Genomic DNA, 12,854 nt, shown 5'->3' on the forward strand with positions numbered 1-12,854 from the left:
CATTCAATGAAGTACCATCCTCTATGGGTTATTTCAGCACAATGTCAACAAACACAGATTACCACACAATGCACATAGGCTGGGAACATGGAAATAAATCAGATAATATTCAATTTCCAGATACCATTCCCTCACAGGGCTGTTTCAGGTGTTAAAGTTCCATTAAAAACAATAATAGAATACATATAGTTACACTTGCAATCTAACACTTTCTCCCCTGTGCACACACAGTTGGAATAACATTTGACATGGTTCCTCCACTGAATACACATCTCAGGAACAGGCAGCAAAAGAAATGAACATGGAATTGTTGGGTGTACGTAGCTGCTGCCACTGCCACCCCACCCAATGATTCATGTTAATTTTGTGTAAGCCACTTACATTACTTAAAACTGTTTAGTATTCCACTAACAATAACAAAAAAACACTACTTTGTTTTTTGTCCAGGCAGCCAAAATTACCAAATACCATAATGGACATACAAACAAATTATGCAAGGCTGCTGTTAAAGGGATTGTTCTACATCAAGTAAAGTCTATGGGCTGCATCCAACATTCTCTGTACAGTGGTACCTCTGTTTACATACAGTGGTACCTCGGGTTACATACGCTTCAGGTTACATACGCTTCAGGTATGAATTAAGTACCACTGTACTTAATTCGTTCTGAAGGTCCATTCTTAACCTGAAACTGTTCTTAGCCTCAAGCACCACTTTAGCTAATGGGACCTCCCGCTGCTGCCGCGCCGCCAGAGCATGATTTCTGTTCTCATCCTGAAGCAAAGTTCTTAACCCGAGGTACTATTTTTGGGTTAGCGGAGTCTGAAACCTGAAGCGTATGTAACCTAAAGTGTTTGTAACCTGAGGTACCACTGTACACTAATGCAAGTGCTGTTGTGCTAGCAGACAGTTGACCTTTATTGTTGCACAACAGAGAGATCCAATACCACAGTTGTGCTTCTAGAGACTGATGGATCTATTGTGCAACCAAATTACCAGCAATCTGCTTATGCATTCTTTTGCAGAACATTATGCTGATGTAAACAATTTCATCAGGAAAACAAGTATACCACTTAATGACTTTAACTTAGTGCTACATTCCTTTAGCAGGTTTGTCAGACTTGGAATATGGTTAAATTTATTAGGTTTAAGATTAAACATTAAACATTAAACTCTTGGGCTGGGGTATTGTTTAGGGGAAGGTTGTTGCTGTTATTTATATTAATTGTTTGTAACTTTGTTTTAGATCTTATTATGATTTATGTGGAAATTGTTCGATTTCATTGTGTATTTTTATGTTTATTGTTTATGACTACTTTTTTATGTTTGTAATCATGTGTTTTTTCATGTTGTAAGCCGCCTTGTGCATGGTTTGAACTATGGAAAAGCAGCATACAAATAAAATGATGTATGTATGTAAACATCTCCTCCCAAATGATATTCTTTGAAACTTTCTTGGGAAAGTCATCTTTAGATTTGCTTTATGGTACTTTGTTTATTATGTTTTATTTTATTATACATTCCTTGCTGTGTCCTTTGATAGAAAGGAAAGGCAGCTAGATAGATAGACAGACAGACAGATAAGATAGATAAGCCATTAAAAATATGGAACTCTTGGTTTCATAATAACTGACCATAGTGTAGCATGGATCTGGATTAATATCATATCGCAATATTAAAAATGCAAATATTTGCATAACTGAACAAGCTCAACATAACTTTGGAGTCTCTTGAGTTTAATGATTCAGCGAAACTGGCTGTTAACAGAAAAAATCAACCGTGTTCTTTCAGAGAACAAAGCTTTCACATAGAATTACATTCTATGTACATACAATTATTTCAATTACCGGTACATGTGAGTTGCACACACAGCTATCATGGATAAGGATAGATAATTTTGTATATATAATTTTTATTAAATTTTCTGTTTTACCATTTAAAATACTTATTTTACATCCTTAAGATATCAATGACTTCCCTTCCTCTCTTTCCATAGATCATTTTACATATCATAAACCCCTGCATATTTTACAAAAACTATACCATTTAGTATTCCATTACTGCATCCATCAAAACTTATTTACACTGTTGAATTTATCTTAATGCTGCCAGCATTTTCAGCTGTACACAATTATTTCCCATATATTCAATAAACATTTTCCAATCTTCTTCAATCTTGTTCTCTTATTCCAGGGGTCGGCAAGGTTTACCTTGCCTGGGCCAGTTCACTCCAGCAGAGATCCCTCTGTGAGCCGGATCGCATGCCCGTGCTCATGATTTCTGGCGTCTGCGCAGACGCAATTTTCAGCACCGTGGAAGCGAGTCCCCGCGCCAGTTTAGCACAGCGCACGGGGACTTGCCGAGCGGGAGGCTCAGTTCAGGGGTGACTCATGGGCCGGTTAAATGACCCCCGTGGGCCACTTGTGGCCCATGGGCCTTAGGTTGCCTACCCATTTCTTATTCTATATGATAAGTCTGCAAGCTGTGCATATTAAGGATAGATAATTTTGGTAATTTGAAAGAGATGACCCTGGCCTCTTTCAGGCCAGGATCACACAAGGAAGTAAACAAAATTCCCTGGTCCTTTTAACTAAGCAAGGAAGTAAAGTCAAGGTGTTGTCCAAACATCATCTTGTGGTAAAACTTTCTCTTCCATAATCACAAGCGGTAGCCAAGAACAAACCTTGACTTAGTTGCCATGCTACGCTAAACTAAAAAGGACCCAAGAGGAGCAAAGCAGATGTGATCTCTTCCATGGTAGCCCACATGTTCACACTAAACCATGGTTCAGCTAGGCACTATGTGCATACACAGCCCCTGACATGGTGCATAAAGCAAAGTTTTAATGCTAACTGAGTAATAGCCCACTGCAAATATAATTAGTCTGGAACTGTATTTCACATCTCAGTTATCCTTCTAGATAATGGATCAGGGACCCTTGGCCCTCCATGCAAGTATGGTTAGGGATGATGGGAGATGTAATTCAACAACATCTGGAGGACCAAAGCTTCTCCACACCTGTTCTGGGCCATGCATCAATCCTTAAAGGCTCCTTCTTTGGTAGTCTGTTTCTGTTTGAACTGTAAGAGGCTATGGTCTAGAATCTCTACCCCAAAGGAATGGCCAGTCCCAATCAACATGACTTCTAACAATCAATACCACAAACAGGAAGCATTAGATGATGTCCAGGTTTCGAAGAACATGAACAGAGGCTTGACAACCATATGTCAGGAGTGCTCTGATGGTGTTTCCTGCTTGGCAGGGGGTTGGACTCGATGGCCCTTGTGGTCTCTTCCAACTCTATGATTCTATGATTCTATGAACACCACTGTACATGTGTAAAATGTACAGAATTGGAAGTGGGAAAGGGATTTCTTGCCAAGGCAAGCAAACTGAGCTAGGCTCTCAGAACAGCCCCAGCATCCAACCAGACTTTAGGTCCAAAGAGTCAAGGAGAAGGTTCACTGGATTATTTCATCAGTTCTTGAATTTACTACAAAAGCGAGAAATCTGGCATCTGAAGAACCTTAGCAGTTTTAATTCCATCAATCACACTTGCAGACAATGCTTCAGGTTAAGGCTCAGACTGAGATTGGATAGGACATGAAAGAAAATAAAAAAGGGACAAACTTCACAAGGCGCTGAAGGAAAAAAATATGACTCATTTACAAAAGTGCCCCAATTTTCTATTTTTGTGCCTAAAAGGTTTCAAGTTTAATGGTTTCCCTTCAGAGGCAAAGGACAAACACTCCACATTCCAGAGAAAAGAAACGACTATTACCTCTGACAAAATTATTTATACTGCAATGACACTAGGCGCAACTGAAAATACTTCAGTTGCCTCCACCATGTGGAGGCCTTTTCTGTGAAAGTGGCAAAAAGTTTGGAATGCCATACCAAGGAGACACATCTGATGCTAGCATTACAATATTTTCAGTGGCATGATAAAGCCATCATTTTTACTCAGACAATTTAGATAGGATTTTAGTCTGAACTGCTTTTTCTGTTCCTTAGTTTTGTTTTGAACCCACTCTTTATTTTGTTTTTAAATAATGTCTACATGTGCTATATAAATGATTAACACACTTCTGTACACTATCCTTGAATCTTCAGATGAAGAGCTATTGAGAAATATTCTAAATAAATAAATAGCTATAGATAGGTAGTAGTGATAATTTCTTTCATTTCATAACCCTATTCCATTTTTGCCAGGAAACACTAAATATTATTTTGAAAATTCAGTTCCTCTCAGGTGAATTTATACAAAATCCAACTAAATCTATTGCATAACACATACTTAAATTTCTTGTGAGCTCTGAATGTGTTTTTCCTTAGGGGACAATATATTTATTTTTAAAGAACAACCCACATTGTCCTGTTAATTGACTGAGGAGAGATCACAAGTCAGCACTTTGCTAGAGGGAAATCACATATGCAAAAGACTGCGACATCAATAGGTTACGAGTTGATAGGAATTGTGATTTGCTTTTTCACAAACTTCTTTCAATAGTTTGTGAAATAAGGAAATCAAGCATTTGTCAAGCTTAATTGTCAAGCTTAAAGCTAAAGACCTGTAGCATCTACTACTACTGACGGAAGCAAAAGCAGATTCCACAAACAAATCTTATGTGCTGATAGTTGTTCATAGGCCATGCCACAGAATGGAATACATTAATTAGAAAGTTTCAAGAAGAGGTGTTTGCCAACTGCTGAGTTTCCCAAATTTAATGTTCAAACCCCTGTGAATTTGTCACACTGCATTTAGCAAGACCTGCTTCAACCCAAAGCATAATGGCAGTCAGTGGTCATTTAAGTACATCAGCTTTATGATATTCTATGAGTTACAAAAACCACAATGCTGAATTGAAACTTCTTTCTATGTGCTCACAACAAGTTTTACCCTTCCTCATTGTGTGTCTTTGCTTACAAATTAATGTGAACTAGACTCCCACAAAACAGTTTTGTTTTCACACCAAAACAATAGTTACTGTTCAAAAAGTTTGTATTTTATGCTTCAACTTAACAGAAATATCAAAATGTGGTTTTCTACTGCACACAAGTGCATAGTAAGGCTGGGCGATATCTGGTTTTTCATGTCACAATATATCGCCAGCTAAACATCACAGCACAATATACCGATATACAGAGGTATCTCTGGTTACAAACTTAATTCGTTCCAGAGGTCCGTTCTTAAGCTGAAACCGTTCTTATCCTGAGGCATGCTTTTGCTAATGGGGCCTCCTGCTGCACGTGCGCCTCTGGCGTGCGATTTTTGTTTGCATCCTGGGGCAAAGTTCACAAGCAGGAGCAGCTACTTCCGAGTTAGCGGAGCTCGTAACCTGAAGCATTCGTAACCTGAAGCGTTTGTAACCAGAGGTACCACTGTATCACGATCTGAAATAAGATGGAGCTTTGTAGAGGTGAACATGGTAATATCCTAGCAACTGCTACTAAGTTACAGGTCTAAATCACCACACACTGATGAAATCGTCACTTCAACAGCAGGCAAGGCAAAATGCATCCAAACAGGACTTTGGTTTGGGGCTTGGATACCAAGTGGTGGTATTCAGGTCCAGGACAATCCAAAATACAGTGATGAGTCATAGTGAATACAAATAACCTGGGGAAATGTTGAACAACAACAACAAAATCTAAATTTGATGCATATAATTATATGAAAATTAACTCAATGATAGCATGCTTCAAATAAACAAAGATTTCTGGAGAATATATTGAGTTTTAGGAGCAAATTTAAAATTAACAAAATAGTAGATTTAGTAAAATATTAATTAAACTTGCATATGATTAACAATTTAATCTGTTTTCTACCAATTTAAGAGTAATTTACTAGTGTCAACTTGTATCTTCTTCGCCACTCAGAGGACCAACTGTAATTCTATGAATGAGTAAGCACCACTTATTTCAACTAAACTTACCGTATTTTTCGCACCATAGGACGCACTTTTTCCCTCCTAAAAAGCAAGGGAAAATGTGTGTGCATCCTATGGAGCGAATGCAGGGGGGAGGCAGGCGGGAAAAGCCCAAGAGCCGCACACAAGCTCCGTGCACTCTTGCGGGCTTTTCCACAGGAGGGAGAAGGGACTGACTGGCCGCATCAGTCCCTTCTCCCACCTCCCAGAAAAGCCAGGAGAAGCCGCAATCTCTTTAAAGGGGTTGCGCGGCTTCTGCGGGCTTTTGGGAGAGGTGAGGGAATCCCCCCACCTCCCAGTAAAGCCAGGAAAGCCCTGCACAGTGTCTCCCGGCAAGGAGAGGCTGCACGGGGCTAAAGGGGAAGCCAAAACAGCGAGTGGGATCCATCCCGCTCGCTGCCTTGGCTTGTTCCATAGCTGCGTGCAACCCCTCCGGCAAGGAGAGACTGCACGGGGCTATGGCTTCTTTAGCCCTGCGCAGCGTCTCCCAGCAAGGAGAGGTTGCGTGGGGCTAAAGAGGAAGCCAAAACAGTGAGCGGGATCCATCCTGCACACTGCCTTGGCTTGTACCATAGCTGAGCACAACCCCTCCGGCAGGGAGAGGTTGTGCGCAGCCTGTACGCTGCTCTTTGGGGCTGGGGGGGGGAATATATTTTTTTCTTGATTTCCCCCCCTAAAAACTGGGTGCGCCCTATGGTCCGGTGCGCCCTATGGTGCGAAAAATACGGTACTTCTACTTTCATTGGTAAGCCCCATTGAATTCAGTAGGGCTTACTTCTGAGAAGACATGCATTTGCTTGCACTGCTGAATGACAAGCACCCACCCTCCCCCCATCATTCTCACCTCACAACAACCACCCAATCTCCCATTTCAGCATAAGGCAGCAATTTATTTCCCCCTTTTGTGACACCTTAACTCAAATTATTTCTGTCCCAATGTTCCTTTGTTGTGCTTTTAGCACAATATAGACATCTCTTTAAAATGAAAGGAGAGCTGGTCATCTCAAATATCTGACCAAAACTGGCTAGCTACCATGTACTATCAGATACAGTGAAGGATCAGAAGTAGGGATACCAAAGAATAATCCAGAAATTGGGGAAGTTAAAAATATCTGCAATTCAAGGATGCTGTTGCATCAATGTTGGATACCTAATCCCATTTTGAATAATATTCAAAAGCACAGGTTGTTATCAACCAGTCATGTTGAATCCTTTTCCCCATCTAACACAAAACGATCTCTGGAGTGCTTCACAAAGCTCAAGCCTAGGGCCTCTGCATAACTTTTTAAACTAGCACCCCACAATGCACACTGAATGATCCAGGAGTTTCCAACAGAAACATTCTGCTGAAGATTCATTTTCACAACGGTCTTCAAGATACAGCCTATCATTTATTTAGATTTATATCCCAGCTTATCCCTGGAGGTTCAGAGTGGGCAACATTTATAAAACATCATCATAAAAAATGTATGTAAACATACTAAAATAAAACCCCTACTTATCCCTTGGCCTCTGAGGGCCCATTTATACAATCAGTAGAATCAAGCAGTAAAGCTTTTCCTGAACAGTAGCATTTCCATGCACAGGGGTGAGTAGGGTGCGTGCTTATTTGAATGCTTCGTCTCTCCTCTACACCCTAAAATCCCCAGATACAGAATTAGCTTGTCAGAGAAGGGCAGGCTAAATCCTTTTCCTTGAGAGATTTCCCTATACATAAGGGATTCCCCTCCATGGAGACAGAAAAGCTAACATGCAATTCCACCATGTTCTCCTCTTGGTAGCCTAAAACGCTTAACACACACACACCCCTCTTTAATAGTAAAGGCTGCAGAGTTGAGGTGCAACAGAAAACTTGACAGTATCACCAGCAAAACAAAACATTGTCTCCTCTGCATTCACACTCGCACAGAAAAGCCTTCATGCATTTCCAATGTTTCCTTTAATCAGCTTGAAGAGAACTTCTGTGCCCTTACTTCTGTTAAGGGCCCTGACAAAATATCAAGAGACACCAAGACATGCTATGAACAACAGACACATGAATGCCAGGGTCCAACAAGGAGAAAACGAAGTTGCAGAATTCAGATAATCTCTATACAGTGCTGCAAGGGACTGTTATTATTGTGCCCAAAACTAGCACCAACATTTTATTAGTTAAAATAAATTTGTTCAGGGCTAAAGCTAATGTTGTGGGTCAAGCTAAACTAAAGAGCACCTCCTAAAAGCCTGATAAATGGCTTCAATAATGCAGATGCTTCTACACTGAAAGACTCTGTGACCTGTAACACTAACAGAGTCATCAAAAGCATTCAAAGAATCAAGGCTTGCTTTAAGAAGGCCCATGTGTTGCCGGGCAAGACAAAGACATTACCTTTTGGAATATGTCCAGCTCCAGGAGTCTGCAAGCAGCAATACCAGTTTCAATGCACTCTAAAGCAGGAAGAGGGCACCTGTGGCCCTCCAAATGCTGCTGGACTACAACTCCCAGCATTCCTGATCCTTGGCCACGCTGGCTGAGAACGATAGGTGTTGGAATGCATAAGCTTGAATTCTCAACCCAACACTACCCATGGCAAAAGGACTATCAAACAAAGGGTGGGAGGGGGCACAAGCCTTTTCAGTGCCCCAATGCAGACAACCCCTCTACTTCATTCCACACAAGTTAACAATACACCCTCAAGGCTAGAGAGCACAGGACAAAGAAGCTGATCTACCAATAGCTACTACTACATTGCTCAACACCAGCCCCTTGTCTATTCCATTTGTATAATGCAGGTGTATAGGAGTGTTGAATTTGCAACCTGCCAGCGGTAGCAATCAAGTGGGAAGGGTGTGCAAAGGGTAGTAGCGATGTTTTTCGCGGGCTGACAAATAAACTGAAGACAGGGATGACACATCAGAGATGGGCTGTTTGGCATAAAAGTAGATTTTGTATAGCAAGTGGTGGCACATAGGAATGTCATGCCTGAAGTAGAGAAAAGGCAAATGGGAGCAGCACCAGTGTAAGGATTTTGATGCATTCAGACTGGGTTATGTGGAGCATATTTATAAGTGAGCTACTGGACCTAATTACCTCCCCCATCAAAACCAGTATTTTCTTTGGTGGCAGAGTGAAAAATTATGCTATGTGTGATCCCTGGATATCTTCCAAGTGATGAGCTTGGCCCTTCACTCCTTTCCAGTTGATGCCTCTGCAATAAGAAATGAAAGCTGGTATACCGCCTAGTGTAAAATGTTGATTTATGAACACAGAAGGGAGAAGAGATACATAGCCAGGGATGTATTCAATCACAGAGCACGGGGATGGGGGACACGCAACTGGTAGAACTGGGTGCAGAATTCTGCTGAGAATTCCCAAAAACAAACCAGTGAGTGTCTAGCTGTTATGCTATAAAGATATGCCAGAAAGTATACAGGCTATGCCTACTGAAACCTCAGAAGCCAGAGGAACACCTAAATAAGTTTTCTAGTGTCAGGGGACAGGGCATCAATGCCCTGCATGTTTCCTAACTCCTTCAAGGACAATCAGTTAAAATCAGAATAAAATTATTTAATGCTTACCATTTTAAATTTAACGCAATTTAAAGTGGTAAATGGGATGTGGGTGGCGCTGTGGGTTAAAAAACAGAGCCTAGGACTTGCCAATCAGAAGGTTGGCAGTTCGAATCCTCATGACGGGGTGAGCTCCCATTGCTCGGTCCCTGCTCCTGCCAACCTAGCAGCTCGAAAGCACCCAAAAAAGTGCAAGTAGATTCATAGGTACCGCTCCGGCAGGAAGGTAAACGGCATTTCCGTTGTGTCGGTGTTCCACTGCACCAGAAGCAGCTTAGTCATGCTGGCCACCTGATCCGGAAAAACTGTCTGTTGAGCGAACAAATGCCGGCTCCCTCGGCCTGTAAAGAGAATTGAGCACCGCAACCCCAGAGTCATTCGTAACCGGACTTAACTGTCAGGGGTCCCTCTACCTTTACATCTGATGTCACACCAGGAGTGCCCCCTTTGAATTCCAAGTTTTTCCTCAGCCAGACTGCCCAGATCTACATCTGGCTAGCAATAGGCTCAAGAACCAATTGCTCTGCAAGCTGTCTAGACAACATGAAAATTGTCACAAATGACAGCTAAAGCACAATTAGCCGAGAAACTGCAATTTCCATTCTGTTCCCCCGCTCAGCAGAAGAATCGCACATTAGCATCCTCCAGATTGTCAATCAATGCCTCAGTGATGAAGATTAACTCTACGCACTGTGAGAGGTGCTGTAGATCTGGCTTACTAAATTAGCCTTTGTCTTTTTAAAAATCTTTTACTATCAAGAGGCATAAATTGCTGTCTGTTCAATAGTGCTCTCTGTTGCGATGTCAACAAATTGTCTGCTTCCAGATATTAGTACCTGTGGAAAGGGCTTTGCAAGACCACTGCACCTGCTCAATGTTATTTCGAGGGCTGGAAGCATACACTGCTGCTGAAAACAGACGAAAGGATCTGAAAGTCCCAATTAGACTGCTAATAAGTTTTCAAAAGAAATTTTTCTGAGAGCTTCTCTTTGCCCAAGAACACTGTGATCTGAATTGCAATGGAATGGATTAGAATTAAAAACAGCAAACAGAGTGAAATATTAAAGTGACACAATTGTCAAACTGCCAGGGAGCCCAAGTCAACCATTCCTTGGTAAAACTAGAAAAAGGGAGTCAACATAAACACTGTTCCCAGTATTTTAGTTCTTCATGGGAGAGTCATTTTAAAAGCAGGTCCCATTTCACAACACTGCAAGAAGCAGTCTTTCCATACCTGCCTAAGATGCTATGGAGCAAGAAAGCCAATGGTTACCTTTAAAGATTTAAACGCATTCAACATTGGGCCTTCCTGGCAGAACAAGATATTTGGAGGTAGCATCTTAGAGCTTCTCTTCATGCCCAGAAAGTAGGGAGGAAACTAAACCAATGCCATCTTAAATATAAGATGTTGTGTTGGGCAATGTATGCTTATTTTGCAATTTCTTAATCCTATAGACTAATAAACTAGCTCACTCTCCAAGCAAAGTATCCATATATAGTAAAAATGACACCATGTACACATAATAAAAGCTCACCTTGTTTTTAGATGTGTCTATCACAATATGGGTGACACTCTCTGAAAAATGATACTCCCTTCTGTGTAAATGGAGGCATGCATCTTCTAAGATTGCACCTATCTGCAGGGTTTTTTAAGTACTTTAATTGCCCAATTAAAAGGTTTTTAAAAATACATTACTGATTAAATGCCTAAACACTGAAGGCTTATATAGAAAGCTTCAGTCTTGCTCTGCTCTCACACCTAGACATTAGTTGAACACACAAAGAGCAAAAGGACTCTGACTGATACCACAGTTCCAAGGTTTATCAGGTGCACAGAAACACTGTTATACAGTGGTACCTCGGGTTAAGAACTTAATTCGTTCTGGGGGTCCGTTCTTAACCTGAAACTGTTCTTAACCTGAGGTACCACTTTAGCTAATGGGGCCTCCTGCTGCAGCCGCGCTGCTGGAGCACGATTTCTGATCTCATCCTGAAGCAAAGTTCTTAACCTGAGGTATTATTTCTGGGTTAATTCAGAGTCTGTAATCGGAAGCATCTGTAACCCGAGGTACCACTGTATAAAAACATATAGAAAAGATAGTGTAGTATAACAGCAACAAGACTGAGGTGCAAAATCAGGATATAGCTAGCTCACATTTTGCCTCTGCAATGAAATCATGAGATTGCCTTAAACCTCAGTGCGCATACCACACCACCATCTGCAGTATGGGAAATAATCCTGATTTACCTTGGAAGGCTCCTGTATGGATTACAACGAGATAATTCATGTGAAGCACTTTGAACACTTGAAAGCACTACACACATTTAAGTATTGTGATTAAATGTAGCATTGAAACAAAATAAACAACAATAGTAGCTCTGCTGGATTAGGCCAATGGCCCATCTAATCCAGCATCCTGTTCTTACAGTGGCCAACAAGATGCCAATGGTCCTGACAACAAGATGACAATCAGGTCCTGAGCACAACAGTACTCTTCCCTCCTGCAGTTTCCAGCAACTGGTATTCAGATGCATATGGCCTCTCATCATGGAGGCCGAGTATAGTAATTGTAGCTAGTAATCACTGGTAATCTAATTTGTCTAATCCTCTTTTAAAGCCATCCTAGATGGAGGCTATCACAGTCTCAAATGAGAGTGAAAAAGTACTTTCTATTGTCTACCCTGACGCTTCCTACATTTGGTGTCATTGGAGATCCACGGACTTTAGTGTTGTAAGAACACATATCATGCATAATTTTATATACTTCTATCATGTCTCCTCTTACTTGCCTTCTCTCTAATGTAAAAAGCCCCCAAAGCTGTAACCGTTCCTAATGGAAGAGTTTCTTTATCCCCTTCATCACCTGAGTTGCTCTTTTCTGAACCTTTTTCAAGTCTACAATATCCTTTCTGAGATGAAGAGATCAGTTGCAGTCACACCATAAATGTGTATAATGGCATTACGGCATTGACATTATGATGGGGTGACATCTTCACTGAGCTATCCACTACAACCCCAAGGTCTTGCTCTTAGTCAATCGTTGCCACTTCAGACTCCATAAGCATATATGTGAAATTAATAATTTTTTGCACCTACATGCATCACTTAACACTCATTTACACTGAATTACATTTGCCATTTTACCACCCATTCACACAGTTTGGAGAGTTCTTTTGGGACCTCTTCCCAATGGCCAGAATTACCAGCACTCAGAAGATTCTGTCTATTTGTATTTCAGCATGAGTTAGTGTTCCTCCAATCAGGCATACAAAGAACAGCAGCACATACAGGTATACAAGAGGCAATTCTTACTTTTACATAATCTTAAGCGTAAAACATTTCAAATGCAATAGCGAAGTGCACTTCTCATTTTAAT

The 12,854-nt window shown here is 41.0% G+C and overlaps 1 protein-coding gene across 3 annotated transcripts in view; it reads right to left on the reverse strand.

The window, feature by feature from the left end:
* The window catches only part of AMBRA1 (autophagy and beclin 1 regulator 1), a 145,814-nt gene that overhangs the window by 91,706 nt on the left and 41,254 nt on the right, over positions 1–12,854 (reverse strand). The gene's annotated exons all lie outside the window — the stretch shown is intronic.

This window comes from Podarcis filfolensis (assembly GCF_964270895.1).
Source record: "Podarcis filfolensis genome assembly, chromosome: 1".
Taxonomy (NCBI): domain Eukaryota; kingdom Metazoa; phylum Chordata; class Lepidosauria; order Squamata; family Lacertidae; genus Podarcis; species Podarcis filfolensis.